The sequence below is a fragment of the Quercus suber genome, unplaced genomic scaffold (genome assembly GCF_002906115.3).
Source record: "Quercus suber isolate HL8 unplaced genomic scaffold, Cork oak 2.0 scaffold_17, whole genome shotgun sequence".
Lineage (NCBI taxonomy): Eukaryota > Viridiplantae > Streptophyta > Magnoliopsida > Fagales > Fagaceae > Quercus > Quercus suber.
In genome coordinates this window covers 372925-377869 of record NW_027069482.1, presented here as the reverse complement: position 1 = coordinate 377869, position 4945 = coordinate 372925, and the positions used below count along the sequence as shown (strand labels likewise).

General features: G+C 31.1%; 1 pseudogene; it reads left to right on the top strand.

Moving 5' to 3' along the window:
• Positions 1-1857: 1857 nt before the first annotated feature.
• LOC136061884 (protein FAR1-RELATED SEQUENCE 11-like) lies at positions 1858-4459 on the top strand (annotated as a pseudogene).
• The last annotated feature ends 486 nt before the right edge of the window (positions 4460-4945 follow it).

Sequence of the window (4945 nt, the reverse complement as noted above, 5' to 3'; positions counted from 1 at the left end):
AATCCCAGTACGCAACTTCAAATACCAACTAGAGAAAGTTGTTGGCTGCAAAGTTCTTCAGTTCATCTAAACGATGAAGATCGAGAAGCTCCTTGGTTACAAAACTCTATGGTGCACAAACACAACAACTTCTTCACAAGAAATATGAACTAGGGCAAATTCTATCTCCGATCATAATTTGCTTGAACAAACTTTGCTCAACACTTGTGTAACTTGTGTTACCTTTGATGGCCCTTAAAATAATTTTTTTATATGTCTAGAGTTGTGAGAAAAGAAAACTCAAACACATAATCACGGATTGGAAGAAAACAAAATAGAAAAATTTGTTTTTCTTAAACCTCGACAGATAACTATCTGTCGAGCTGCTATCGAGCCATGGGGCTAGAACAGCTCTTCGAGCTCGATAGATGCTAGCTATCGAGCTTTAATGACAGGCACTTTCTCAGCTTGAATCTTGGATAGACTTGCATGGCTTTAACACTTGATCTTGAAACAAGGTTTCTTGAAGTATTAAACACATCCTAGATCTATCCAAATACAAGTAAAGTGCGTTTTGTCAAAGGATTAGTCAATTACATAAAATAGTGACATATGTTCCTAACAAGTGAATCACATATGTCCTAACAGACACATTTCTTATTGTGTCGCTTTCGGGTCGACCTGTTTATGACCCAAACCTATTAAGGCACAACCCTAACTTACAAAAACTCGTGTCGGGTTTGTGTCGTGTTCGCGGGTTGGGTCGAACATTGACACCCCTAATGTATAGTAGTATATAAAATGATATTTTTTGCAATAAGAGATGAGGGATGGTTCATGGTTGTAAGAAAAAAATAATAATAAGAAAAGAAAGGTAGCCTTGGTGCAAGGGTAACGTAAAATGTGTACTTGTTTTCTTGTAGTTATTTAATTCTCTATTCTACTTTCTTCTGTATCCATCCATTTATATTGACCAATAAAAGAAATATATTGGAACTATATTGAAAGGGAAATGATTTTTTAATTAAATAAATATATTCAGATAGACAAGGTTGACTACGGAGATTTTAGAAAGACATATGAGAAGAAAAGGAATCGAATGATTGGAGAAAGAAATAGAAAGATAATTGAAAGAAGGCCGCCTAGAAATTAAAAAGAATATTTTAGGATTGTGATTAAACAATAATCGCTTTCACCCTTTCCCTTATATTTTAAAGGACTTTGTTAACAGGTGCCAGCCAGCACCTGTTAATGTTAGACGTGTACCTTTTAGCTGTATAAGAAATTGGCAAAGTTTTACTTTTTAGCTGTGGTTGATGTTAGACGTGCACTAATTATAGGACAAAAATGCCCCTTTAACACACCTTTAACATATTTCCCTCCATTTTACTTTTTATTTCCCACCCAATTTCACTTTATCAATATTTTACTCTTCGTCTTCTTTTACTTTACCAATATCAAACTCACTTTCTTTCATTTTACCATTATCAAACCCACTTTCAAAAAAAAAAAGGAGATGAAGAAGGTTCAAGTGTTCAACGAAGGATTAAGCAATTATTTGCAAGGTACAATAATTTTATTTTATTTTTTAAATATATTTGAATATGAGGTTAATCTTATTTTATTTGTATCATTTTTTTTTCATTTATCCTAAAATATGATGTGGATTGTTTTAATCTTGTTTTAATATAGTACCAATGGATGAGAATTTAGTTATAAGTGAGACTCATCAAGTTGTTAAAAGAAATTGTTTTAACTTAAATGAATTACTTCAAGAATGAACTATTATTTTATTTTATTTGTATCATTTTTTTTTCATTTATCCTAAAATATGATATTGAATATTGATTGTTTTAATCTTGTTTTAATGTAGCACAAATGGATGAAAATTTAGTTGCAAAGACTCATCAACTTGTTCTAATGAATTACTTTGACTTAAATGAACTACCTCAAGAAGGTACTATTATTTTTTATTTTATTTCTACCATATTTCATTTAACGTATAATATGATGTTGATTTTTTTTTTTAATTCTTGTTTTAATATAGCACAAATTGATGATGATTTAATTGCAAGTGAGATTCATGGAAGTATTTCAAGGAATTGTGTTGAGTTAAATGAGTTTCCGAATGATGGAAAAATTAATAACACATGTGGAGGGGAAATAATTGATTGGAATGAATGTCCAATAGATGAGACAGGGGTTATTGAAGAATATGAGGATATAAATTCAATAGAAAATGAATTTGAGCCTTTTGTTGGTCAATGTTTTCTTAATGAAGAAGAAGCTTTCATTTTCTATAAAAATTATGCGAATCGAAATGGTTTTACAATTCGAAAAGGTCATTTAAAGAAAAAAATGGAAAAATAGAAAGACATAATTTCTTTTGTCATCGGGAAGGTAGGCAACCACTAAAAATTGTGGATTCATCTAAGGAGCAATGAAATAGGAAGTCTTTAAAATGTGAATGCAAAGCTCGTCTAACTATTGTATTGCAAAAGTCAATAGACATTTTTTTGAAAGAATGGCATGTCACTATTTTTGTTGTAGATCACAATCATGAATTGTTGTCCCCTTCGAGTGTACGATTTCTTCCGGCCAATCAAGTTATCACTAAAGATAATAAAAATTGCATTCTCTTATACAAAGAAGCTGGACGTTCAGTTAGAGAAATAATACGTGTCATGGAACTAAAGAAAAATGTGAAACATGGACATCTTCCATTTTTTCAATAGGATATTCATAATCTTTATGTGAAAATGAGAAAGATGCATGCTGTAAATGATGCTATGGATCTCTTACAATTTTGTAAAATTGCTAAAGAAAGGAATTCTAAGTTTCAATATGCATTCACAACCGATGAAGAGAAAAGGTTAGAGCATACTTTTTGGTCGCACCCTCATAGTTTTGATTGTTACCAAAAAATATGGAGATGTGGTTGTTTTTTATACTACTTATAAGGTAAATGCTTATGATATGCCTTTTGGTATTTTTGTTGGTGTCAATAATCATGGAAAGTCGATTCTCTTTGGTTGTGCACTTCTTCGAAATGAAACAACTAGTGTTTTTCGATGGCTAATGAAGGTACTCTATTTTTCTTATAAATTTGTACAACTATTTTTCCATTTTTTTAATTAGCGTTTTGTTTCTTGGGTGAAAATGGTTTGTTTGTGTTGGAATTCTTGGTGTTATATTCTACTTGTTTTACGTGGAATTGAAAATGGAATTTTGGATGTTGTATAAACTATTAGATGAGTGAGAATTGAGATTCTTCTTTCTGTTATGTAAAAGAAGCAAAACCAATTAGAAATTTGTGAGTAGATGGGGATAAATACTGTTTGTTGTTTCAATAAAAGTTTACTTATAATAAAAAAAGAGCTAATGGGGGTAGTTGTGTTTTTAATTGCTACACGGGGTGGAGTTCACTTCAGTCGAGATGCAATTTTTCTTATTTATATTATTGTATAGTTTCCCCTTGTTCACGAAAGTTGCAATTTATTGGGCTAATTTTTGTGCTAAAAAGTTTGAATTCCATGATTAGTAGCTAATATTAATATATATCATTTGAAATGATTACATATTCTAATAATTTTTTTTATTAGCAGAATTTTACATGTTTAATGAAGAAACAACTCAAGGCAATTTTGATAGATCAAGATCCATGGATTACAGAGGCAATATCAAAAAAATTACCACTCATAAAACATGCCTTTTGTATATGGCATATTACCACTAGGTTTAGTGGTTGGTTTACATCTATTCTTCGTAATCAATATTTAAATTGGTGCATAAAGTTCTACAAGTTATATAAGTTAGACTCATGTGAAGAATTTGAGGGTCAATGGACTCAAGTTATGGAAAAGTATGACATGCTTACTAACAAGCATGTAATTGGCTTATACCAAATCAAGCACTTTTGGGTACCATGTTACCTTCGAGGGCATTTTTTTGGTGGAATGAGAACAACCGGAAGATTGGAAAGTATAAATGCCTTTATTAAATGGTTTGTTAGTTCTCACATAAACTTGATGTAACTCATTAAACAAGTAAGTCAATACTTACCATTGATTTCTTTTGTTGTATAATTTGTTTTATCCTTTTTATTTGTTATTATTTGTAGTCTTTATATGTCATATAAAAGTTTTAAATTTATTTTATTATTTACAATCTTAGGTTGATCTTGCCATTGAAGATATTGAGCAAACATGATACAATGTTAGAGACATTTAGAGGTACTTCTTTAAGAACTTTGTCACCATTAGAAGACCAAGCACACAATGTTTTGACACCTTATGCTTTCAAAAATTTTCAAAAGGAGTTTCCATTGTATTTACCATCTCGTTGGTGTTGTGAAGCCTCATTAAGTGAAAAAGAATTGCTAGTGTTAGATGATGAAAATTTAGTAGGCAAGGAAAATGTTAAGATGAGAAATGCTACATGCGGTGCCGATCAGTTGTTTCGTGAAGCTCTTGGTAGTTAAGATGAGAAGCCAACGTGGATTAGATTGGTTTTTCTGATTGAAGGTGGTACGTTTTAGATTTTTCTAGGATTACGATCTGCTGCATTGAAGGTGGTACGTTTTTCACCACACACACACACATACACACACACACACAAAAAAGGTGGTACGTTTTAGTAGGTATATTCTTATACTGGATTCTATGCCAATACGGTTCATTATGAAATTGACTACTTTGGTTCAAACCAAGGACATGGAAATTGACTACTTCTATTGCTTGAACCCTAATTCAAAACTTGCAATGATTTTGAAGAAATTTTAAGTTGTGTTTGACATTTCATCTCTGTTTAACTCCTTAATCTTTCTACGTAAGCAATTATCATATACTAGTTGATATTCAGTGCAATGCATGAAGCAATTTGAAATTTTTTTTGTAAGAAATTGTCTTATGACCTATAAGGGTCACCATACTATTATTGTTAAGCATGGTTTTTACGTCAAGGTTTA